The sequence below is a fragment of the Cryptomeria japonica genome, chromosome 10 (assembly GCF_030272615.1).
Source record: "Cryptomeria japonica chromosome 10, Sugi_1.0, whole genome shotgun sequence".
Taxonomy (NCBI): domain Eukaryota; kingdom Viridiplantae; phylum Streptophyta; class Pinopsida; order Cupressales; family Cupressaceae; genus Cryptomeria; species Cryptomeria japonica.
The window spans coordinates 451,500,369-451,528,240 of NC_081414.1; the positions used below are offsets into that span (position 1 = coordinate 451,500,369).

Consider the following 27,872-nt stretch of genomic DNA (forward strand, 5'->3'; position numbering starts at 1 on the left):
GGAAACTAATTTCAGATTTCTGATTTTTATTTATCAGCAATAACAAATGAATGTAAATGATTTCATTCAGCAATCTAAGCCAACAATGGCCTACCGGAGTCCAGCGCTGGGAATAGAGGGGGTCTTATTGCCCTGAACTGGTGAAATGACTGAATGAAGCACCTCTAGCTGCAACCAATGACTCCTGAAAGACTTATTCATCAACTGGATAATTATCAAAAACAATTTAGAAAAGAAATACTTATTTCAATGCACTTTCTGAAACTTTCCCCAGGAGAAACCCCAATTTGGTGTGTCTTCTACCCACTGTTTTACTCTTGTAGCTCTAGTATGAATTGTTTTCACCAAATAAATATGGGGGATCTTCCAGTTTAGTGCTAACAATGAAATTTGTATAAAAACCCTGTTGCAAAACCCCTTAAATTATTTATTTGAAAATCCAGGCAAGCTCCAAGTGGTACGATTTGGCTGGGGAGAGAATGGTAGACCACAATTTGCCACAAACTCTGTAAAAACTTCCCAAAACTTTCTCAGATCTGATATTCAAACTATATCGTTGTTGTAGCTGCTCCCAAACTTGGGTTTTTGGCCCTTAATGGTTGAATATGAACATTCCATGCTAAATCGATGGCACAAAAGTAAGGGGGATTTCGTCCTCTCACACAAAGTCTGAAGATTTTTGTCCCCAAACCCAATTTTAGACCCTGCAATAAACGTTGCAAACCTGCAAATGCAAAAAATTCTCACAATTCCAATCTCCAATGCCCAAAATGTACGTACAAGGCTCTTTTAACCTTCTCAATCCTAAATTGAACTTCTCTTGGCATCTTTTTTAAGATTCCAATGGGATCTTCTCCCCTCATAAAAGTACGCCCACCTTGAGGGTTTGCTTTCTCATGATTAACTTGACCACCTTTTAAGTTATAACACTTGCCTAGGAAATTGAGCCAAGGGGTAAATAAAGTTATAACATTATAAAGTTACTCTTATTAAAATTTTCTATTAATAGAAAAAAGTAATTTATAAACTCTTATAAGCTCTTATAAGCTTTTATTATAAATTTAATTGAATAATTCTTCACCAGGCTACAAAATTGACTAAGTATAGCTCCTCCTGGTGAGCCAAACATCTCCAAACCCCATCATTTGTCTACGGAGATGACTAACAGACAAATCTAGGATTCTTGAGTGATCAATGGAAAAATAGGGACATTACAATCCAAGACATATCCCAAGCGTCCAACCTCAAACTTCATACACAACAAGGTCCAGTGCATCAAGTCAAAAGTATTACAATCTGCGTATATATCACAAACACTAATATCATGGTTGTAATGTCCCCATTTTGAAGAAGAATTATTTAATTAATTTAATTAATTAAGTTGTCCAAATTATTGATATATTTTATGGATAGCTTGATTAATTATTTTAATTAATAATATTAAGTTAATTATTTATAAAGTTATCAAATAAATTAAAATTAAAAGATGATTTTATATTTAATTAATTTAATAAAAGTGACTAATTAAATATTATTTCATAAAGTCACTTCTAGAAGCTTCTGGATGTTGAAGTGAAAAAGTATAAAGGGAGATCAAGATGAAGCTCCAAGGCAGGCTTGGAATTGGATTTGTTGATTGATTGGGTTTTGTAGAACCGAGAGGTGTCTGCAAACTTGGGTCTTTGGGAATGAAAACTCCCATAGATTCCATAACTGAGAGAGTGGAAGACCTTCCGATGGGTTGCATTGAGGAGGTGATACTTCAGTCATCTCAAATGGGCTTAAAGAGTTTTCTTATGCATCTCATAGTGGACATTTCATGGTATTTTCAGACCATCCATATTTATCATATTTATGCATTGATTCCCATTGAAGAGATAGGTGACATTCCTTGAGGACGGATTGAGAAAGGAATTGGGAGATAGCTCAATGTCTAGCACATCTGAGACAAATCGAGTTCTCCACTTCATTTCCACGACCTTGCTATTATCTACTTGCTGAAGCATCAAAATTTTAATTGGAGGACAGCGCTTGGACTGGGAACATAAGGCGATACCCTTAAGGCTGGGGTCTCATTTGTGACAAATAGGAGATTGAGAGTTGTTTATTTCTGCGTTGAGATTTCTCAGGTTTGATCTTAAACCCAAACCCTTTCTTGTGGGACAAAAACGCCATAAGGATTCTGGAGTCGAGGACAAAAACCCTTGTTCTTGGAGCAGATTTCAGATGGATTCACGCAGGATTCACATTTGAGCACAAGAATATTTTCAGATTTGTTCTTAGATTAATTGGTTTGTGGTTTTGAAATTTGTGATGCCCTTCTAAAAGACAAATTTCAGATATTGTTATCCCCTAACGATTATTTTTAATGAGTTTGGGGGAGTTCTGCTATTATAGCAAATATCTCAAAATTATTGGGTGATTGAAGAAGATATATATTGAGCACACAAGTTAAGAAATCTCAGGTTTTCTTTTAATTAAATACTTGCAAGGTTGATTATTATCGTTAAGGCATGGGTTTCATAAGAGGCACTACTAAATCAATTTTAGCTATCTTGGCTTGATTTATATTTCTGGGTGTGAGATTTTATGGTGTGTATGATGTATTTAAAGGAAGGTTGAATATTCAAAACAGGCCGAAATTTTATGAAGTCGTGAGTTTTGTCTATGCGCTGGGCAAACACTCTTAAGTTTATTGTACTCGATGCCCTTTTTAATATTGCATTTTAAAACTATGTTCTGGGAGTATTGAATTGTCTAACCATTTCAGATCTAAGAAATCAGAAAAAGACAAACAAATCAGAAAACTCAGCTTGCAGATAAGACAAAATAGGGAAAGAGCACATTTAAAGGAGATTGCTGATTAAAAGAATACGTTACAGACAAAGGCAAGATTTTCAGGAGCTACTAGTCTGCGTACTCAAAGACAAACTCACAAATCATTCAATTCATCCTTGTCACTGGAGTGAGAAATAAAAACAAATTAATAAAGATCTGAATGAGGGCAAATTAAGGATGCACTAGCAAACAAGTCTTAGCCCTTTTTCCTTTGACGTGGAGAAAAATATCAGCTTGGCATAGCTTTTCAATATTCATTGTCCTTTGCCTGTGAGGCCCTGCAGGCAGGTTGGGCACTTCATGAAGAATATTTCTGAAGGCTCAATCCTAAGCAAATGGGATTAGGGTTGTTTGGCAATAATGTTGGTCATGAATGTCTAAGGACATAGTACTGAATGTTCTGTTTCCTACACGCAGAATGTGGCTTTCTGTAGCTAATGTTATCCAAAGCACCTTGCTTCAGCCATTCAATTTGCTTCGGGAGTTGCTGGTCTTTATACAAAATACTGCTTGGTGTGAAGATTCTTGCTTAAACATGATTTTTATGGTATGATATAAGGCATTTCAGATTACTTGAATATTATTTCCTCAGAGTAATACTTACAGCTGTGGCATGGACTTATGCTGCATAGATTCTTGTTTTGGCATATTGGTTCCAACACTTCTTGTGGTCTGCTGTAAAGAATCTCAAATTAATAACAGACTTGATTTTGCAGAAAATAAGTTTAGAAAATTCTTGTATGAACTGGATTCATTTCTGCAATTTTAAAGGTCAGATATTTGATGTAAGTATCTTGTTATATTTTCTTGAATTATTATCTTGGCAGTAGTTAATCTTTGAAAAGTACCACTTACTGAGCATTTAATTACAGAATGAATCATCTGAAATTGAACTGCTTCTGCAAACTGAGACCAATCATTAATCTGCAAGAAAACTTCTATGCACTTGATCAGAAAATATGGCAAACCTTAACACTTAAAACATGCAAGCATTTCTTATGAATCTGCATCTGCAAAAGAACTTAGACAACTCAGTTCAACTCTTCAGTGTAAATGCTTGACAACTGTTTGTTAAAATATCTAACTCGGAGAAGACATCTGAAACTTGTCAAACTTAGACATGCCTATTGTTTGACAATATAACTCAGACTGGAAAGGCGAAAAAAATTATAGCAAAAAGGGTAGGACATTACACCCTTCACTACTCGTTGGCAAACAATATTTGGCCATCTTAGTTTAGGATATCTCCTTGCATTGAGTAAACGAGACATGGTGCAAGGACTGCCCCCATGAAGAAAATGAAAGTTCTTTGCTTGAACTATGTTGCAAGGATACATCGAGCTCCTTTTCTTGCTATAGAAACATGAACCTCTAGTTCCCTAGATTTGATGCTCATTGGTTTGTGCCAACCTGTGACACCTAGTCATTATCATGCTTTGTATTTTTTGCATTTTGTGAATGACTATCCCAAAAACAAAGTGGGTTTATTGCTTGACTTACAAAGATCAAGTTTTGGATAAATTCAAAGAATTTCAAGCCCTTTTAGAAAGGTTGTTTGATCATTCCTGGCCTTGCTCACAAGATCAAGTTTTGGAAAAATTCAAAGAATTTCAAACCCTTTTACAAAGGTCATTTGGTCATTCCTTTAAGCCCATCTGCACAAGTCAGACAATATTCAGCAGTCTATTCTCAAACAAAAGGCATTGACTATGAAAATACCTTTGCCCCCATGGCAAAGATCAAGACTATCATAATGGTTTTAACAATAACAATGTACTACAATATATATGTTTATCAAATGGATAACATGAATGTTATTCTGAACGTACACCTCAAAGGAGAAGTATATATGACTCAACCTAAGGTAGATATTACACCTAGGTAGGAGCAAAAAGGTGTGAAAACTAGTGAAATCCCTCTCCAACCTAAAACATTTTCCCAGAGCTTAGAACATCATGGTCGATAAGCATCTTCTACAACATGGATGATCCCAATGTCAACCTCAAAGAGACAGGGAGGGTATAGTGATTTTGATCGATATGTCAATGATTGGTCCTCACTGTGATTTCTTTGTAGATAATTGCCACAACAAAGAATGATCTCAAACAATCGTTAGACATTTTAGGCTCCCATATTATTATATTGGATTTGAAGTATGACAAAAGAAGAATTAAATTTTGTATCTCAAATGAAATATGCCAAGACATTGCTTGAGAAATTCAGGATGGATGATTGCAATCCCATGTTGATATGATCCATCACCTTAGGTGAATGCTACTATTTATTGTAAGTTGATTGAGAGTCTTCATTTATCTGGCCTGTATATATTAGCAATGCTATCAACTAACTTTCAAGGTTCACATAGGAAACTAAGATTTCACAATTGCAGGCAGCAAAGTGAGTTTTGAGTTACATTTAAATGTGTCACAATTGAGTATGGCCTAGAAGACAAACTTAACATTTTTATTTGCAAGGATTCATCAATGAAGACTATACAGGATCTGTGGAGAACGAAAAATCTACTTCAAGCTTTGTTTTCCTTTTGGGATCTAGACCAATATCATGGAGGACTAAAAAGCAAAAAATTGCCACTTACTCTTTCACAAAAGCAGAATATTCCGCCATAAGTGGAGCTCTATGAAGCGATATGGTCATGTCACATTTAGATGAGAATGGGTTTACCTAACCCACATCCTACAATTTTGCCTAGCAACAATTAAGAAGCACCAAAGCCTATTCATAATCCGATTTTTCTTGACCACACCAAACACAATGAGGCTCAGAGCCACTACTATGCAAGCATGTGCACCAGCAAAATATTCAGCTCCAATATTGTGTCTCAAGAGCAACAAGCTAACATATTTACCAAAATCTCTTGCAACCATGAAGTTGCAATTTTTCCTCTTCTTCATTTGTACTCATAATAAAATGATCTAGTAAGGGTGGATAGTTAGAATAAATAAATATTAAATCATTGTATAAATATGTCAATGATTATTATTATTAACCTATGGTGGTTGGCTGGGTGGTTGGTCAGTTTTCTCTTCTAAGCCAACTTTTCTCAATGTGCATTGCATGCTTGTTCCAATAATAAGATTGCTCAGTATTTTTCCATTCGTTACAACCACAGCCATTGTTTAACTACCTGTTGTGCCTTGCACACACTCCCCGTCTTCGACGCCCCCCCCCTCCTTTTGGTTTTCTCGTCCTGTCCTCTCTCAGGTCCTGAGTAGGGAGTTTAGGTAATTCGCAAAGGGAGGATGTACCAGCTAAGAAGTTTTTGAAAGATGAAAGGATGACTAGCCTATGTTCTAGGTACTAGAGTGTTTACATCTTGGAAATGAGAAGCAAAATTTTGCATCTAAGTCAGATGACCAAGCCACCAAGGGGGTTTTGAAAATTCAGAGTTTGCGAAATAATCCCAAGGCCGAGTTGAAAATGTCTTTAGGACCTCTCGAGAGCCAAAATCCGCCCCTAAGGCCAAAGTGCGATTTCAAAATCTTTAAGGCCCAAAACGATACAATGTAAAGTTCAAAATTCGGGCTATAAAGCCGAAGTTGGGGGTCATTTAAAGAAAACTCACAAAATTGCCTCCTAGCCTGAAAATCACTTAAGTTTGCAAAATCGGCATAAAGGCCGAAAATGAGCAAAACTCGCAAAAATCCTGGGAGGCCGAAAACCTCAAACATTCACGAAATTCGGCCTTTAAACTGAAAATTTGGCAAGAGCCTGAAACTCGCAAAATAGTTCAACAGGCCAAAAAGGTCCAAATTCGCAAAATGGCTCTATGAGCCGAAAATCTCTCAAAACTCCAAAACACGTGAGAAAATCGTGAAAGAGAAGTCCACATTTAACCCAAAAGTTGTTAATGCATTAGTAGCTTCTGCAAGATAAGACTTCTCTAACTCGTTAATCTCCTTTATTCTGTTATGGTTTATTCATCTATGCTATTAGATTATCTGATTTATGCTTTCCGAACTGAATATGTTTATCTGATTGTAACATTGATCATGATTACGATATTGGCATTGGATAAAGATGGATTAGATCGACGACTTGCTTAACATAGTTAAGCGTCGATCTAAATGCTATCAGGCTAATAACCTGATAGCATATTAATGTCGATTCATTTATGAATCGACATTAATATGCTACCGAGGTATTAACCCGATAGCATATGTAATGCTATTTGTTATCGGGTTTAGTTCATACCAATAAACATTTATAATCGGGCCATTAACAAAGCATCATAACTAACACCGTTTCAACCGAGTGTTTAAGTATTAAATGTTAGTTACCAAACATAACCGAAATCGGGATGTGCAATATGGAAAGAAATCGATCAATAGGTGCCTTGATCGGTCATGTCTAAAAAGACATGACCGGTCAAGACATCTATTGACCGGTCTTCTAAAACATATAAAGCCCGACATGAATCATTTGGAGAAGACATATAAAAAATATTAATGATCTCTCTCCTTCAGCCTGCAACAAAACAATCAGATTATCAGACAATATAATCATATAAAATTCTCACATATATAATTTGTTCTTTTATTGCAATTGAATAAAACTTTACATGGTATCAGAACGAGGCTAATCGAATCTGAGGCTATTCAATTTCTGAATAATTCAAGAACAAAATTATATATTACATCACATTTCGAAAATGGCCAGTGCTATTAGATTCGAAGATAGACTTGGAGGTAGCAATGATTTCTCATCTTGGAAGTTTAGAATCAAAATGATTTTGAGAGAAAACAAAGTTGATTCATATGTTCAAATTGAAAGTGCAGCACCCGAGAATGAACCCGACAAAACAGCATGGATTGAGGGAAATGAAAAGGCTATTAAAATAATAGTTGATGGGGTAAGAAACAACATAATGCCCATCATAAAGAAACAAGAGACGGCTTACAAAATGTTCAAAGCACTTGAAAGGACATTTGAGATATCAAATGCAAGTCGTACTCTGGCATTGAAACGAGAGATAAATCATATCACGATGAACAAAGGGGAGACAATCAACTCCTACTTCATGCGAATATCAACCCTAAGAGATGAACTTGCAACCCTTGATTATGAGATCCAAAGTAAAGAATTAACACTCATTGCTCTAGATGGGTTGCCCAGTGGATGGAATACATTTGTCCAAGGCATTAGTGCAAGGTCCAAATATCCTAAGTTTGAAAGGTTAAGAGATGATTGTCTCCAAGAAGAGTCGAGATTGAACAAAATTGGAATAAAACAAAAGAACATAGACAAAGACCTTCAAGTCCTAAATACAAACGCAAATAAGAAAAGTAAGAAGAAGCAATTTAGGAAAAGAAAAAGTCATCAAGGCAAGAACACTCCAAAGAAAGACCTATCACATATTCAATGTTATAGGTGTGACAAATTCGGACACTATGTTGCGAAATGTTCGGAGAGAGCCAAACAAGCCACATTTGTCAAAGTAGGAAAATCCAAAAGGGAAGATGACTTCGAGAACTATGTACTCTACTCAACACTCACAAGCCTTACAACAAACAAGTCTAACTCATGGGTGATCGACAGTGGTTCATCCAGACACATTACCGGTTTTAGAGAAGTGCTAGACTGCATGATAGAGGAGAATGATGAGGAAGTGACCATCGGAGATGATTCCTCACATCCAGTCAGCGGAATTGGAACCTACATCATCAAATTAAAGACAGGCATGTCATTGCAACTTGAAGGAGTACTATATGTCCCCGGCATCAAAAGAAATCTAGTCTCCATATCAGCACTAGAGGATAATGGATACAGAGTGACCTTCATGGAAAACAAGGTGTTGGCTTGGCCAAGAAATTCTACCATCAAGAAAGCTAAAGCCATTGGACAAAGACAAGGCTATTTGTATGAGCTATGCATAGAGCCCAACTTAGCCTTAATTCATGAAGCCACAAATGCAAATGAGGTGTGGCATAGAAGACTAGGCCACCTGTGTTGGTGTTGTAAATAAGCCACACCCGGACCGACGATGGACTGGTCCAAGAGGGGCCAGTAGCTCAGTGGTAGAGCACTCCAGCAGCGTATGGAAGGTCCTAGGTTCGAATCCTAGCTGGTCCATGTCTCAACATGGTATCAGAGCCAGGTCCAGGCTAGGAGTCCCAAGCACACGAGAGGTGTGGCTTAAGGGGGGGTGTTGGTGTTGTAAATAAGCCACACCCGGACCGACGATGGACTGGTCCAAGAGGGGCCAGTAGCTCAGTGGTGGAGCACTCCAGCAACGTATGGAAGGTCCTAGGTTCGAGTCCTAGCTGGTCCATGTCTCAACAACCTGAATTATAGGGCTTTATCATCTATGGGAAATCTTGTCACAAGTCTACCTAAGTTGAAGCAATATCATTTAGAGGCGTGCAAGGGATGTGCCCTAGGTAAAAATACCAAGGGTGCCTTCCAAAATAGTACTAAGAAGACAAGCAAAATATTAGAATTAGTTCATTCTGATGTATGTGGACCTATGTCCGAACCCTCTCTAGGGGGATTTTTGTATTACGTAATATTTGTTGATGACTACTCTAGGAAAACTTGGATCTACTTTCTGAAATGTAAAGAATCAGAAGAGATCCTCAATAGGTTTAAAGAATTCAAATCACTAACGGAGAACTACTCAGGAAATAAAATTAAAACCCTAAGAACTGACAATGGGGGGGAATATACTTCAGAATTATTTAAAGATTTTTGTAAAAATTCAGGGATTAAGAGGGAGTTAACAATACCTTATAATCCTCAACAAAATGGGGTAGCTGAGAGGAAAAATAGGACTATTGTAGAAGCTGCCAAAGCCATGATCCTTGATCAAAATCTAAATATCAAACTTTGGGCAGAAGCAACTAGCACTGCGGTATATATACAAAACAGATGTCCTCACTCCCACCTTGAAGATAAAACTCCTGAGGAAGTCTTCACCAAAATAAAGCCAGATATCAGCCACCTTAGGATATTTGGGTGTCGTGTCTATATACATGTACCTAAAGAGAAAAGACTAAAACTAGAACCTTCTGGAAAAAGGGGAATACTTGTAGGATATAGTGAAACATCCAAGGCCTATAGAATTTATATACAAGGTCAAAGAAATATTGAACTTAGTAGAGATGTAATCTTTGAAGAAGACTTAGCCTTCAAAAGAGCCCAAAGTACAATAGTACCTGAAATCTATATCCCTACTCCTAACATAGAAGAAGATCCTACTCCTGAGCTTCAGAGGGAGAATCCTGAGGAGACTATAGGTGAAACTCAAAACCCACCTAGAGAAAAACTCCAGAAAAGACCACTATGGGCCACCAAGATTGTAACAGAAGCTCAGAACTTTGCTACTCCTTCAGGAACCTTCAAGGAAAGTAAAAGGCCTAATAAATTCACTAGCTATGTTGCCCTTATGAATGATCTCTCTAAAGTTGAACCAAACAATGTATCAGATGCACTTGAACATCAAGTATGGAAGGATGCCATGTCTGAAGAGTATCAATCCATTATGAAGAATGATGTTTGGGAGATTGTTCCTAGGCCAACTAAGAAATCTGTTGTTTCATCTAAATGGCTTTTCAAGATCAAACATGCTGCAGATGGCAGTATTGAAAAATACAAGGCCAGATATCTGTTTTGCTGTTAATGCTCTAAGTCAGTTTATGTGTGAACCTAAGGAGATACACCTAGTGGCAGTAAAACATATTATGAGATACTTACAAGGTACCCTAAACCTTGGTCTTAAATATGAGAAAGTTGATATAGATCTACACGGATTTATAGATTCAGATTGGGCTGGCAGCGTGACTGACAGAAAAAGCACTTCAGGGTGTTGTTTCAGTTTAGGTTCAACCATGATATCTTGGATCAGCAGAAAGCAGTCTTCTGTAGCTCAAAGTTCCACCGAGACCGAATATATTGCAGCTTCTATGGCTGCCCAAGAGGCAGTATGGCTTAGGATGTTGCTTGTGGGATTGTTTGGAGAACCTATGAAACCTACTATTATTCATTGTGACAATCAAAGCTGCATAAAACTTTCACTAAATCCAGTATTCCATGACAGGTCCAAACATATTGAGATCCCATACCACTATGTACGAGATATGGTTGACAAGAATGTAATTCAATTAGAATATGTTTGTACAGGAGATCAAACTGCAAACATTTTGACCAAACCTCTTTCCATAATGAAGATTGATCACTTCAGAAAAGGTTTAGGTATGATAGAAAGGTAATATGCTTTGTAAATAAGACATTTAATGTGTAAACTTCTTTTGTCATGTTGGGACATTTTGGGTTTCACCCCCTGTGTTCATATCTAAGAGGTGACGATCTCTCAGATTATGAACACTTGTATGCAGACATCATAAGGTGACGATCTTATGATTCTCTAAACCGGTTATCATGTTGGATCTCTGGTATGTCATGGATGTGCCATGATGGTGTTGTGGTAAAACATTTGTATAAAATGTTTGTGCACATATCACAACTTGGATAAGATGAGAATTTAACCATCCTCATATGTTTATCCGTAGTATTGCATGTTTATGCAATACTGATATCACGTGTTCAGGTGATATCTTGTCATAATGAAATGATGAATCTTCTATATCACATGGTTAGGTGATACTCTATGTCACATACTTAGAGTGATGTTTTATATTTGTATCTTGTGTCCTGGTGGTACTTCATATCATATGTATAGATGATATATATTCTTGGAGACTGACACTATTCTGGTTATGAAAGAGAAATGTGATGCAGGTTACTTTATCTATCTTCCAAAGCTAAGAGGGAGTGTTAATGCATTAGTAGCTTCTACAAGATAAGACTTCTCTAACCAGTTAATCTCCTTTATTCTGTTATGGTTTATTCATATATGCTATTAGATTATCTGATTTATGCTTTTCGAACTGAATATGTTTATCAGATTGTAACATTGATCATGATTATGATATTGGCATTGGATAAAGATGGATTAGATCAACGACTTGCTTAACATAGTTAAGCATCGATCTGAATGCTATCAAGCTAATAACCCGATAGCATATTAATGTCGATTCATTTATGAATCGACATTAATATGCTACCGAGGTATTAACCCGATAGCATATGTAATGCTATTTGTTATCGGGTTTAGTTCATACCGATAAACATTTATAATCGGGCGATTAACAAAGCATCATAACTAACATCGTTTCAACCGAGTGTTTAAGTATTAAATGTTAGTTACCAAACATAACCGAAATCGAGATGTGCAATATGGAAAGACACCGATCAATAGGTGCTCAAGACATCTATTGACCGGTCTTCTAAAACATATAAAGCCCGACATGAATCATTTGGAGAAGACATATAAAAAATATTAATGATCTCTCTCCTTCAGCCTGCAACAAAACAATTAGATTATCAGACAATATAATCATATAAAATTCTCACATATATAATTTGTTCTTTTATTGCAATTGAATAAAACTTTACAAAAGCCCGAAGTCTTCTTAGGCTGAAAAATCGCCCAAAAATCCTCGCCATTTCTTCAATTCCGCTGAATTTTGTGAAGGAGGAGTTCGCGAAATCATCCAAAGACAAAATCATGCGATATATGTGATTTGAGGGTCGATTTACAAAGTTAAAAAACTCCTGCTTACAAAAATCGCACACTCTATTCAAGTGGCCCGAAGTCTATGGTATAAGTCGTGCATTTTGTGGAAAAATGTTGAGATCTTCTTGAGTCTTGAGGCTAGGGTCATGTTTTCAAAACGCAAAGGAAGTCGCATGTTGATACAAAACGAAAGGAGTAAAAGAAAAGGGTAGCCTGTGTTCTGCAAAACGCAAAGGAAGACCATCATTCGCAGTCCATAATCTCTTCAACTACGTTGCCAGGTAAGTTAACGTTTGTCCTTCACATAGTTAAAGATTTGCAAAAACGATCACGTTTCTTTTACCTAGGGTTAACTTGCGAAGTAAATTGTGAAAACTGAACTTAAACCTAGGAAACAATTAGTTATCTGCCGAATTCGGCCTTAACCGAAAATTTGAGACGGGCAAATTTTGGGATTTTGGTCTAAATTGCAAATCATAAAATCTTTTTTTCCAAATACACTCGAAACACTAAAAGCAAGCAAGTCCGAAACTTAACGATTCTAGGTAGCAGAAAACGTTTGCGATTTTTAATCATCGGCAACAAATGGAATGATAAATTTTTAACTTGCTCAAAGTCAACATCAACAATTTGTCAAATCGGCCCTCCAGCCGAAAATATAAGCTTAGAGAAGTATTACAAATTTCAAGCCTAAACTAAAACATTGGAGCATCATTCCAAGCGCCCTTGAAACGTTTGAATCTCCCTTTAATATCCAATAGGAAAAACAAGTTCAAAATTGAAAACTCAAAACGTTAAATCACGTAAGCCAAAACGTTTACAATTCCAAGTCAAGAGCATAAGCAGCAACATTTTGAATTTGCTTAAACCAGTTGCCCAAACCGACCGACGAATTTTCAGTATCCCGATCGTTTAAAAACACACAGAATCTAAATTGATTAAATAGCCTGTTTTAGAAAGCTTTCAAGTACTAATTGACTGCTTAATAATTTTGGTGCTAACGACGTCTTCTGGCACTGCTAGCCCCTATTTTTTGCACCAAGACTTGCCTTGTAATATGTGTCCGACTGTGCAGGATAAATGCCTAAATCAATGACAAAGTCCTCAAAAGTACCAGTACCGAGGAGTCAAGGAATAAAAAGTCCAGAGTGTGTGGGACATCATAGGGGATACGGACCGAGCACATATTAATATTTGGGATTTCAGGAACAGAGTGTACTCTCCTAACGCCTATGGCAAGCCCAGAAGAATGATGGAGAGTGGCATTGCTCAGGCAACTGGTTTCCCTCCGGCCATGCAGAATTATGAATTAGTGGTTGAGGCTGCTAAACTTATCAGCCGAAAACCAGATTAGTGGTACTGAAAGGGATGGTACTAGCTGACTTCACGCCTGAAGCTCTTGGGGAAGCATTTGATATCCCATTTCATGATGATCCTGTTATCACAAAAGCTTGCACCCTTGCTAAGCTATCAACTCAACAACCTTATGAAACATGGAAACAACCCCGAAGTGTGGGACCTTGCGCGAGGGGGTTGAATCTCCGGAGAAGGTCGGCTTCCTCCTCACTCCAGGTGCAAGTGTTGAACCAACTCAGCACTTCAAAACTAACTCCTAAGCCTATCCTAACAATTTGCAGAGGTAAAGGGAAGAGAGAATTGCTTGAAATAAAAGGAGGTGATGCACCAAGAAGAGATAGTTCCTCTCCCCACCCGAAATGGCACAAGGAATCAACTGAAAAGCCTAAGAGATGCACAAGCTTCAATTGCATGAGTGACCCAAACGCATATGTGGAGGGTAGAATTTTCCAAATGTTAAGAGGGGAGAAGGATTCCCACAAAGTCACACTCAAAAGACCAGCTAACACAGCATACATGTGAAAGGAAACCACGAACATGCACTTATAATGAAGGTAAGAACACATACACATCATACATAAGTTGAAGGAAGGCAAGAATAGAGATTTTCAATTAATCATAAGGCCAAAGGCCAATCTTACAGTTGCAGAAATGCAAAAGATTACAAGTCTTCAAGAGAAGAGAAGAACATAATAAAGCTCAAGGAAACAGGGAGAGAACCCCTTACAATGAGGCTTATCAGCCTTATATAAAAAAATAGGTTACAATGTGATCATGACCCCTGCATGTCAGTCTGGAAGTGCAGGAAAGTGCATGCACTTGGCTTGTACATGCAAGCAACCTAGCCATACCTCCAAAGGCAACTCTGAGGAAGATAGATTGATTGACCTTCCAAAGTCAGTCATGACATAAGTCACCAAGCATGGCCCCGTATTTCCTTGATGGAAATCCTACCAAAAACACTTAATGCACCCTTGTGGCTCCACAAAAGAAAGTGTACAAGTCACCAAGCTATCAGAGCATTAAAAGCCTTGAGTGTCGATCAAGGGAAGAACTTTGGAACCTCGAGATTCCAGAGTTCTGGGAGGAACTAGAGAGAGAAGGCAAAAGGGGAAGGAACCTCGGAACCTCGGGGTTCCGATGTTCCGGGGAGAAGAAGGAAGAAGGGGGAGGAGGGAACCTCGGAACCTCAGGGTTCCGGCAAGGCAAGGGAAGGGAACTTTGGAACCTCGGGGTTCCGGAGTTCCGAGGAACTGTGCAAAGGAACTTTGGAACCTTGGGGTTCTGGAGTTCCGAAGAAGAAAGGGAAAGGCTAAAGAGGAGGGGAACTTTGGAACCTCGGGGTTCCGGAATTCCGAGCAAAAGGAAAGAAAGGCTAGGGAGAGGAGAGGCTAAGGTAGGAAAGAACTTCGGACCCTCGGGGTTCCGGAGAAACTGGAGAAAAGATGAGGGAAGGAAGGGAAATTCGGAACCTCGGGGTTCCGGAGAAGGAAACAAAGCGGCTAAGGCAAAGAACCTCGGAACCTCAGGGTTTCGGGGTTCCGGGGAAGAAGAAAAGACCAAGGGAGGAACTTCCTCCGGACAAGGCAACACTTCACACTTCATGATTCTTCTCTCCTTAATCAACTGGGGCCGTGTTGGTCCATGGAACATATCTCTGATCGGTTCTCACTAATGGACCAAGGGTGTCATAAAATGACAACATTTTTGGCGATTTCTACGGGATGCTTTCTTGCTAAGCGTGAAGTCCAGAAGCCTTGAGCATCCATTGGGCACTGAGTCATTGAAAAGACCCAAAACATGTGTGTGCCATCACTTGGAGGAAAACTAGAAACTAGACCACACACCCTCTTAAGGAGAATGCGGAATGTGCATAAGCATGTGTGAAAGCAAAACAACTTTTAGTCTAATATTTACAAGGATATGAACACCCTCTTCAGAAGCAGGGCTTGAGATGATCCCATTCACTCGGATTGGAAGAACTTCACCATCAAGCTTGGAGAGATGAAATGCATTGGCCTCCTTGCAACTAGTGATGACATATGGGCCACTCCAAGTAGCATCAAACTTGGAGTGTCACCCAACTTTGGCTCTGTCTGCATCCCACTTGAGAACTAGATCTCCTTCTTTGAAGACCCTATTAGTCGCCTTTTTGTCAAAAACTTTCTTGGCCTTCTCTTGATGAGTCTTAAGTGTATGCATAGCCTGATTTCTAACCTCCTCTAGCTCCATCAGCTCTGCTAGCCTTTCTGTCATGCCATCATTTTCTATCAATTCCCGCTGATGTGCTAGTTCAAGAGAGGGTAACTCTAGGGAAGTTGGGAGTCTTGCTTCCTTCCCATTTACTAGCATGAAAGGGGAGTTACCAATTGCCCTCTTGGGTGTGATTCTGTCAGCCCATAAGGCTGTCTTCAACTTAGTATGTCATGCCCTCAAGTTGTCTTCTATTGTCCTTTTAATTATCCTGATGAGGTTCTTGTTGGAAGATTCAGCTAAGCTGTTACCCTGACGGTAATAGTTGGATGATGTCTTCAAATATACACCATGCTTAACTGCCCAAGAACTGATTTGGGTTCCAACAAATGCCCTGGCATTGTTTGATATGATGGTGGAGGGAAAACCGAATCTTGTCACAATTCCCTCAAGGAATTCCAACACTGAGGCCTCAGTGACATCCCTCAATGCAACTACCTCTGTCCACCTAGTGAAGTAATCTGTTGCGGCCAAGATCCACTTATGGCCAGCACTAGAAGGTGGATTTATCATGACAATGAAGTCTAAACCCCATTGGGTAAACAGTTGATCTGCTTGGATGGGATGAAGAGGTAGCGCAGCTAGTCTTTGCTTCCCAGAGAAGAGAGCACATTTCTTGCAATTCTTCACCCATCTATGTGAGTCACTGAATAGGATGGCCAGTAATAACCAGCCCTCATTATTTTGATAGTCGCAGTCCTTGCTGAGAAGTGGCCCCCTGAAGAGCCATCATGAAATTCCTATAACAATCTGCTGACTTGGTTTTGCTCGATACATCTTAGTAAGACTCCATTGGAGTCTTTTCGGAAAAGAGTGCCATTAACTAAGACATAGGGAATGGACTGCAACCTGAAATGCCTTCTTTTGGTCCGGTCTAGACATTGGGTGTATCTACCTTCCATTAAAAAGGTGGTCATGTCACTCACCCAATCGAATTGAGTGTTGTTGTCAGTTGGTTGATCTTCTTGTAACACAAGGGCAACCTCTGAAGTAGTTGTTGACTCTAAATTTTACCTTGGAAAACAAACAGCCTTATGGGAAATTCAGTGATGGGGGACCAATTGCGCAGGGTTCACTGAATGACCTCCGGGATTGAGAAGCCGGCTCTTCCTTATGTTTTTGAGAAAAGGGAGAAGAATAAAATACTCAATAACAATAAAACTAAGCTACTAAGGCGATACGCCAAAGCATTTTCTAAGAAGGCATGAGTATACAAAAACCCAAATACATATGGTTTTTGAGCCCAATCAACAATCTACAAGTCCGAATCAGAAATACAACTAAGATACAATCAAATTTCCTTGCAACATAAAGAAATATCCATCATGCATCTACCAGATAACAAGTGCAAAACATAGTTTAATCAGCAGAATCTTAGATATATATTCCCAAAGTTATTGGAATCCTAATAAAAAGCACAGAAAAGAACCATCAGAGCATATCAAAAAGAGAGATCACAAAGGCCGCAGGCACAATTTGATCGATCTCTTTCAGATAACAGTAACAGCTTAAAAGGCCGAAATTCCTACTAAGAAAACTTAATTGTTTTTCTTCAAAAGTTCTGAACCCTTACAAGAAGGAAAAAACTAACATAAATAGAGCCTCAGGCTTGCTAACAAACTTGCGGATTCCGCCGCCTTCCATTACATATGTCGTGGGATGCCTCCACGCCGTACGCAACAAACTGCCCCTGAAGTTGTTAGTCCCATGATGCTCTGCTAACCTTCGCAACTGCACAACAAGAGAATCGCGATAAAAAAAACGGCGGGCGGACTGAGAGAAATGTCGTGTCATGAAAAACCCACACCACATGGCAGCTTGGAGCTAATGCAAAACTGAAACAGGAAAGGCGAGCGATCAGAAACCCCACCGAGCCGACATCTGTCTCGCTTGATGTATGAGAGAGGGAAAGCTGGCAAAACAAAAGGGCGAGACCACTAAAATATAGAAAATGCCGCCCGCGGATAAACCCGAAATAATGTCAACATTTCTTGGCGACTAAAATGGGGAATTCCACCTGCGGAAGCTAGGACCCAAAATCTCTGGTTTGAAGACCAGGCCTCATGTCAAAATAGGACGGAGCAGATCGAAGGCTTGCTGTAATGGCAACTATTCATCCTCGGGGGGCAAAACCTGCGCCTCTAAATTCTGGATATGCTGATCCAAACAAATTGCTTCGTCAAAAGGTAAGGGTGCAGGTTTGTCCTGAACTAGTTTTTGGAGAGCAAAGAGTTGGGCCAGAGGGTGTAAAAGACATTCGACCTTGTCCGCCAAAATAGGATTGCCTAGGCGCTGTAGAAAAGTTCTATCTTATTGTAAATGCTCAACCTGGCTTAATATTTGCTCAATTCCTAACACAGTACCATCCGCGGGAAAAGGAGAAGGCAGGCCCAATGAAACAAACCTCTCTATACGTTGTCTGATGTCCGGAACTGAAAATTGTAGGGGTGCAAGAGCTGTCGAAACCTGCATGATTACCTCGTGCCGGTTGATGAAAACATTCGTCTTTCTAATCAATTGTCGACGGTCTGCAATCCCTTTTTCCCTTAATTCTTCATCTTGAGCAGAATACAGCAACTGGATAAGATCCTGGGCTACTGGGAGTTTAGGACCGATGACAAGCATAGAACTGTTAGTGAGGGCATTGGCCTCAGCACAGAGGGATTGTGCCTCACTATGGAATCTTAGCACAGGTTGCAGCGAAGGGCAGTACTGTTTTACCTTTTCCCAATGAGAAACATATAACTCTATTAAAATAGGGGAAAAGTCTTGAGAAATCTCCACGGGGGGGGACTATTTAGCAATCGCAAGACCTCCTCGTCCTTTGTCGCCACTCCACCTTGCAGCTCTCTGCACTTATTTTGTTCGGCGACCACTTGGCTTTCCAGCGCGAGGATCCTTGCATTCCCATCTTGCATCATTTGTCGGAGTTGCGCAACACAATCTTGTTCTTGACGCAACAAAAACTCCATATCTTGCAATTTCTTCTCGGCTAGCTCCAAGCTAACCCCTTTTTCCCTTAACTCTGCTTCAAACTTTGATTTGTCTTCCGAGAGAGTGACCTGGGCGTCACTCAATTGTCGAGCATATTCCTCCTTTAGGCGGATCTCCTCACGCAGTTGTGCCTACATTTGCATGGCATCTCTAGAAGATGCTTTCAGCTGCTGAATTTCTTGATCTCTCTCCTGCAATTCTTTCAAGGCGACATTTCTGGTTGCCTCCTGACCTTTCAATTGTGAACTCACATTATTGAGGGCAGACTGCAACTTCCCTTTTTCAGCATTGGCCTGTGTCAGCAATCCTTGCAAAGGATTGATCTCGACACTTCGAGCTTTGTCTTCTCTTCTCTGTTGGGTCAGAGATTCTCGGAGTTTAACATTCTCCGCTTGCGTTTTCTCCAAGCGACGACTTTTTTGATGAAATTTGAAGAGACAGCTTTCGAAGTTTCCTCCATCATTTCCACCTTATTGGATGCTGTAGCATTCAAGAGGTTGACACCGATAGCATGCAGAGCATAATCATTGGGCCTCATTTCGGACTCTGGCTTGTTGACCTTGGGGAACATAGTTGCAAAGAAAAGACTATCCTTCTCCTCACTGAAATGGGTTTGCAGGTGTGGATGGGCTGGCCTAGCGCCTTCCTTTTCCTTTCTTTTACCAGTTTTGCCAATACGGGCAGTCTTGGAATAAGTAACTTGTTGTTGGTATTCATCCGGGTTGGCAATAGCTTGACCTGCAAACGCGGTGCCAGGGGGAATTGCAAAGGGAAACTGGGAAATGGGACCACCAAAAGCGGTCTATTTAGGGCACGATAGCATGGTGGGAAAAAATAATGGGACAAAGGGAGAGGCTCCTGAGAAAAATGGGTCAGCGGACACTGCTCCAACATTTGGGGGAGGAGTGGACTCTCCAAAACCAAGCCTGCGTGAGACGGTGACTGCTTCAGATATCTGGGTGGAAAAGGTTGTGGGCACAAAGTCTGGGGCTGGGAATGGGATTGAAACCTGTGGAAATGCATCATGTGGGCCAACTGGCGTCCTGGCCGGTGCTAGGGTAAGGGCGGTGGGAATCTAAGTATGCATTTCTGCGAAATGGGTAGCAGAAGAAATATCAGCTTGAGAAGAAGAAAACAGTAAGAGCATACCTGAACTGTGCAAGTCGTCAATCGCAAAGGATCTAAGGGATTATCTGGGACTTGAGAGGATGAACTACTCATTTCAGAGCTCAGAAACTACTTTTTGCTAGGAGGGCCTTCCTGAACTTTCTTCTCAGCTTGTCTTTTAACCGCTTGGGAGCGGGGGCCTGCAAGCAGAACCGTCGAGAGGGAGGAAAGTATGAGGTTCGCTGTCCTTCTCTTCAATACTTAAAATCTCAATATCTCGTTGTTGGGCGACCTCGGGAGATGAATACCCACGTGGCGAACTATCGCCTGTCTCCTTGTCAAATTCGTTGTACTGGCGCCATTCAAGATCAAAACGCTCATCTAAAGGAGAATTCCAATATTCGCTCTAGGCTGACTTACTTCCTGCCAATAAATCCAGAAATACTCCCGCTTTCTCCGCAGCCAAGCATTTGCCGCCATGGTTTCACGCATGGCTCGAGGAATGGGCTTCGCGAGGTTATACCTTTGTAATATAGAGTAAAAGCTTAACCAAAGGGGGCGTTGGAGCACGGGAAAATCATTAAGACCCACATACAAGCTTGGGTCATCCACCTGTGGATTAGTGCGCCCTTCCATTGTGCTCCGCGGCTCGTGTTTAACTGCATTTTTCATGCGGGACAAGCACCCATCTGGGTCATAACTCCAGAAGTCGTCGATCACCAACAGCCCGAGTTGCACCAACTTCGATGTCAGAACGTTCTCCGCAATATTTCGCCGAACTAGAGTGATGGGACCGATACCCTTGTTGTCTTCGGTGATTGAGGTGTCGTGCTTTTCGGACCCTATAGCTCTCTCCACCCTTACCAGTTGTCGAGCAATCTCAAGAGCAAGAGTCCTCTCTGTAACATAAGTGGGCAAACGGAAAGGCTCCTTAGAAAAACCATGCACTCGAACAAACGAGAAATTGCTACTTATGAACCAGTCACAGGGGGGGCCGCTCGTTAGACATCCAGTTCATCTACATCTGTGAAAAGTGGGAAAGTGGTTTGTTGGGAATGGCGTCGAAGTCCTTCAAGGCGGGAGTTAGGAAGCAGTAAAAAAACTGGTAGGCATCATAGGAGGACAATAGAATGGGTGTCCAGGCTGAAACCAGCATTCTATTTCCTAATTCATCACAGTTGGCCAATTTCATAAACTGGCTGAAGAAGACGTCGTTCTAATGCAGGAGCAAGTGAACCAAAACTGAGAACTTAAAACGCCGAAACTGGTGGAATTCAGACAACTGCTTTATCATTTATCTAGCTATTGGGACAGAGAAATCAAAATGGAAAACTTATTTCTATTTTCTGCATTTAAATAGAAAACCCATCATAGCAGTCGTAATCTCTCGGTCATTTTCATGACCGCGCAACTAGGCGAACGGATGAAATGTCCTTAAGGTCCTCATGCCTTAAGTCACTATAGGACAAGGGTAGCTTGGGAATACCAGCTGACTGGCTTCGATTCAAGGCATTGTTACAGAAAGAGACTACATCTCTTCTCGAGTTCCAATAATCTTCCATGATCGCGTCGGAGAAGACCTCTGTATCTTCGAAAATAGGACAGCACATCATGTCCCTTATGGCATCCGGTGATATGACCATTCTTAAGCAAGAGCCTCTGATAGAACAAGAAATGGGGTCGAAACCATTAGCGATCACCGCCACGGGCTCCGGACAGTGCGGGACCATTGGGACTATGAATTGGGGAGCGCTACTGTGCCAAAAGTGGACTGCCATAGAAGATGGCTCCCGCTCTATGGTGAATCATTCTATTGCATGCAGCCTCCCTCAGGTTCTTAGGCTGCTTGCAGAGTTTTGGTTCCATGATATCTTCGAAAGGATCTATCACTACTGCGGTATTGCGAATACGAATAACAGTCTTAGGTTTGACCTTGGTCCTCGGATATTCTGCCTTAGGCAGAAAAGTGTGAGGCATATGAAAGTTCGCCAAAGACATCAACCCATAATCCTCCCTGAGCAAGGACCGGAGAGGTTGCTTCTGCTTCCATCTGTTACTAAGAAAATTTGTCTCTCAATTCTTCACCTAGCTCTGGCTGGGGAAGGTCAATAAAATGAAAACAATCCGGCGCTCTTCCTTCTTTAATGCATGGCATGCCTAGATCGCCGCGAAGGAAGAAACTTAAAGATGAAAACCTACCGCACATATGCCAACTCATTTTTTAGGGTCGAAATTAACTCCGAGGACGAGCGCCGCCATTTACGATTCCCAAGAGAACGCTTGCGCTGTCCGCTGAAATAGGAACCACTTGAGACAGTTTGCTTGTACGAAGGATTTCTTCCTTAATGAAGAAAATCTCGCGCCAACCGGGCTAGCACGAGGTGAGGTAGTCCTGCGGGAATTTCTGTTTAAAGGCGATGTACCTTTACAAAGTGTGTGGCATTCATGGATATGACCACTTTAATCGAGGTACCGGCTGTGGAGCTCGCCATCTTTAAAAACTTGTCAGTGGGAATCATTTCACTTGTGCAAATTGATGCAGAATGGCGGGCGCGTTGGAAATAGGGAGTACTGGCATTGTTATCAATCCTCATCTGGAGCTGAGAATTTTTATAAATGTCTTTTCGGACATTCATTTTTTTTTACATCATCGGCTTTAATGATGGGGCTTCTCAAAGATGGATACCCCCGTTAGGCTTGTCAGCAGCAAGGCGCAGGTAGCTTTCCTTGGCAATATTTCCGACCAGAGGCTGCAGAGGATGACGAGGAGGAAGAATCCTTTGATCATTTCCGCCATTAAATGGGTGCTTGGTGAGGACTTTATAGACAATGCAGACCGCTACCGAGTAAATACGGACATTTGCTCACGCTGCGTAGCTTCCTTGCTGGAGTTTGGAATTGGTGGGTATGAGGCCACAGAGCTTACGAGAGCTCTCTTCTCGGGAGATTATCTCGGAGGTTTGGAGGATGTCGTAACATGCTACATCCCTTTCAGGGGCTTACCTCTGGCATCGAACCTGCATAGGTTCATCACGTCTGGAGAAGAGGTGACCTGGCATCCACTCATCGGCGGACTGCGGACTATGTCGCTATCTTTTCATCGATTTCGGACGGAGCTCGCTGCGGAGTTCCTCCTTCGAATCTACCTGATCATCCCTATTCCAGATGGTACTAAATGGTACACCGACTTCAGGGACTACATATTCCCGCGAGTTTTGACACCAGACATTCCTCCTGACATAATCCTCGTGATCATGGCTGAAGAGTCTAGAAGCGCTTCGGATCATGAGAGGTCGGAAGGGGAAGATGCAGCAGATGATACTGAAGACTCTGATTTTCTCCTGGGGGAGCAAGAGGATGAACATGTTTCTTGTTAGTGATAGCCTCCACTTCTCTTCTCTTGTTTAATTTTGACAAATACAGCCAGAGGTGCTGTTAAATTTTGTAAATCTCTGTAAACCTATTCGAAATATGATAATCTCTCTTTTCTTTAATAATGGCATATTTGAAATGGCAACTTTACCAGGGGGAGAAAGCATTAAATAAACAAAAGCACACAAGAGCACTATTTACATTATGTACATCGGAGACACAAAGCTAATAAAAAGGTTTTAGGTGGAACCCGTTGACCGGGATCGTAAGAAGGTCTCCTTGCATATCCTCGAGATTGAAAGAATTGTAACCTTTGCAACTCACTATACGGAAAGGACCCTCCCATAACCCGTCGAATTTAGCATGCTGGCCGGGTTTGGCAGCCCTTTCATTAAACTTTAAAACCAGGTCGCCCTGCTAGAATTGCAAACTAGAACTTTTTTTATTGTCAAACCACTTTTTGACAGTTTGCTGATGGGTCTGGAGAGACACGAATGCCGCTTCTCTTGCTTCCTCCAGTTCCATGATTTCGGCTAACCTCACGTCCATGGGGCCATTCTCTGCTACTTCAAAAGACTTAAGTAGTTGCAAGGCTGCGATTTCCAGAGATATGGGAAACAAAGCATCCTTCCCATAGACCAGTTTATACGGGGAGGTCTTTAAAACCTGCTTCGGTGTTATCCGGTCCACCCATAACACGCTCCTCAAATGGTGATGCCATTCCCTTTTGTGTTCTGAGCCTATCCGTTTGATGAGTCTGACGAGATTCCTGTTGGTGGACTCAGCGAGTCCGTTTCCTTGCGGATAATAGTTTGAGGAGGTTTTTAGATAAATACCTTTGCCGAGGGCAAACTGGGTGAGTCGTGAGCCTACAAATGCACGTGCATTGTCTGAAATTATGGTCTTTGGGGGACCATAACGACATACTAGATCCTCTAGGAAAGCTAGGATTTCAAACTATGACGAATTTTTTAAAGGGACGGCCTCGGACCATCGAGTGATATAATCCATGGCAGTTAAGATCCACTTGTGTCCAGCCGAGCTTGGGGGGTTGATCATCCCTATGAAGTCGAGTCCCCATTGAGCAAAGGGTTCCTCCACCACTATGGTTTGAAGTGGCATTGTCGCTTTTCAGCATCTTCCAGTATAATACTGGCATTCCTTGCACGTTCTTACCATGGAGTGCGCCTCCTTAAACATAGATGGCCAGAAATATCCGGCACGTGTGATTTTGATGATGGTAGTCGGCGCCGAGAAGTGACCTCCTGATGAACCGTAATGAAATTCGTGTAAAATCCTGTCAGCTTGGCTTTGATTCACACGGCGGAGCAGGACTCCGTCGAAATTCCTTTTAAAAAGCACGTCGGCTATCAATCGAAAGCCACTATTCTGCAACCTATAGAACCTCCTTTTCCCCTAAGGGAGGCCCTCGAGAAAAATTCCTGTCTTCATAAAATGTTTCTGCTCCTCCAACCAGCATGCTTCCGCTGGTTCTGAAGTGGCCATAACAGATTCGTTTGTGGCTATCTCAAAGTCTCGGGGTCCGAAATCCTGTGCTAAGTACTCACACAAACCTTTGTCATGGACTATCTTGGTAGGCCTGACGTCAACGTCGTACTCCAAGATTTTGGTGATCCAATTTGCCCTCTTCTCAGTGATGTCGCCCTCCATGATATACTCTCTGACTGAAGGATGAGCAACATACACCGTAGTCTTGTTACAGGCGATGAAATGCCTAAACTTTTTAAGGCCCTTAACCACAGCCAGAGCTTGTTTTTCGACAAAGTTATGCCCCACCTCATATTCCTTTAGAGTCTTACAGTGGAAAGCTATAGGGTGTTCGCCCCCTGACTCCGCCTCTCTCTGGGTTAGGACCATAGCAATGCTATAGGGGCTAGAGAAAACATACATAATGAAGTCTTTAGTCATATCGGGATTGGACAGCACAGGCGCTGAGCAAATAGCTTCTCTAATTTTCTCGAAAGCATCCTTCCCATCAGAAGTCCATTTGAAAAGTATTTCTTTTTTAAGCATCAGGGTGATAGGCCTCACCATTCCTGCTAAATCCGAAATAAAACGGCTAACAAAGTTAACCTTGCCCAGGAAAGACTGAACTCCCTTCTTATTGACAGGAAGGGGAAGCTGCTTTATCGCCTTGACCCGATCAGGATCGATGGAGACTCCTTCCTTGGATACAACATGCCCTAGCAATTTGCCTTGCGGGACACCAAAAATACACTTCTTCGGGTTCAAAGAGATTCCAAACTCTAAACACTTTTGGAAAACCACCTCTAGATGATCAAAATGGTCTTCCTTGTTTTTTGAAAACACAGTCAAGTCATCCAGATATTTAAGGATGATTTTGTTAATAAGCTCCTTGAAGGCCAGGTCCATGGCCTTTTGAAAAGTTGCGCCGGCGTTCGACAACCCGAATGGCATTTTTTGATAGGCGAACGTTCCCCATTTGGTCGTAAAGGTCGTCTTATGCATCTTCCCCTTTTACAAGAACCTGATTGTAACCTGAAAAACCATCCAGCATTGAGAACATTTCTGATCCTACCACTGTGCTTGGCAACTGTTCCATTGATGGCAACGGGTAGTGATCTTTTAGGGACGCTTGGTTTAGGTCCCTAAACTCCACGCATAGCCGGATATCTCCATTCTTTTTCCTCACGGGCACCAGATTGGATACCCACGTACTATGCTTGATGGGATAGACGATTCTTGATTCTATCAGCTTCCTTAACTCTTGGGCCATGAGTAACTCGATTTTCGGATTAACATGTCTCTGCTTCTGTCGAGCCGGTTTGGCTCCATCTGTGAGTTCGATAGTATGCTGAATGACATTAGGATTGTATCCTTTCAAATCCTCATAAGACCATGCTAGCACACCCGCGTATTCATCATAGCATCGGGCCAACCTCTTTCGGTCTTGGGGGGAAATCTCCTTTCCAACTTTGAGGATCCTACTGCCACCTACCAACATTTCGATATAGTCCCCTCTGTCAGTCGTAAGCTTCCGCTTATCATTTTTGGCGTCATCATGGTCGAAAAGATTTTCTAAGGTGATTAACCTATTAGGGAGCTTATTTGACTTTAACTATATGATTTGATCCCTGTAAGCTTCTTTAACCTTAGGTTGTAGTTGATCTGCAAATTCCCCCGAGTTCTAGATGAACAAGGCGATTTGCTCGTCACTCTCAAAAACTTGCCAATGGGTATCATTATCAGGGATAACTGGTCGAACGATGACGCCAATCGCTTGGGGGTTGACTAGCAAATCCACAGTGGGGTCAAAATGCGATCCAATAGTGGCCATCCAGTCAGCAGATGCGTTTGTCTTGCGGGGAATCTTTTGGATGTTGAAAGCATTGAATCTTTCGATAAAATCATATGCTCTATGGCGGTAAGATCTCATAAAGACATGTTTTGCGCTAGAGATTCCCCGAATCTGATTAACAACAAGTTTGGAGTCGCCCAGAACCTTTAATTTCTTTATACCCATCTTTTCCGCTAACATCAGGACCTGAATCAGTCCTTCGTATTCAGCTTCATTGTTGGAACATGCAAACTGTAAGCGAAAAGACTTTAGAATCTGTTCACTCGAAGGTGAAGTAAAACAAATCCCAACGCCTGAGCCTACTTTGCACCTTCCACCATCAAAATGCAGGGTCCAGAGTACAGAAGATAAATCTTTTTGGGTAAAGGGATCTTTAACTAGTTTTGGGATAACCTGACCTTCATCAAAAATGCAGTAAGTACCAAGACCAGTGGCATGATAATTTGAATATGGGTCAGAGTCAATGAATTCTTCTAGAAAAACATCCTGTGCTGGAGAGGTATCTCCTGTTATTTCTTCATCCTCAATGAATTCCACCATCTTTCTTTCTTCACCAGAGATTCAAGTGTGAGTGAGCTCAAAATTGAGCATAGCTTCATCCGCCACATTTTCAGCATGAAGGGATTCTGAGAGGATTTTGAGCTTGGCGCCTCGATGAGTACGGAGGATAAGGTGAGACCAATCTAAAGATAGGTAACCTCCTATCTTGGCAGTGAAGTCTCTAGAGAGGCAAAGGCCAAAAACAAGAGGAATGTCGATAATCACTACTTCTTGAGACACTGTAATGCTAGGACATGCGAACAATGTTAGAGGTAGATTTTTAATGAGGCCCACGGTCTGTACCTTCTTTCCATCTAACTGCATAACACCACGATTTAATGGCTCATACTTAATATTTAACACCTTAGCGATTTGCTCAGGCATGACGGTAGTGCTAGCACCAGAGTCTATCATAGAATTATGCAGCAGCTTATCCCCTAATATGAGGGTCAAATAGAAAGGCTTGGGCTTAGGCCTACC

At 41.1% G+C, this 27,872-nt stretch overlaps 1 protein-coding gene across 6 annotated transcripts in view; it reads right to left on the bottom strand.

The window, feature by feature from the left end:
• LOC131067530 (uncharacterized aarF domain-containing protein kinase At5g05200, chloroplastic) overlaps positions 1–27,872 on the bottom strand; it is a 242,703-nt gene that overhangs the window by 53,982 nt on the left and 160,849 nt on the right. The window lies entirely within an intron of this gene.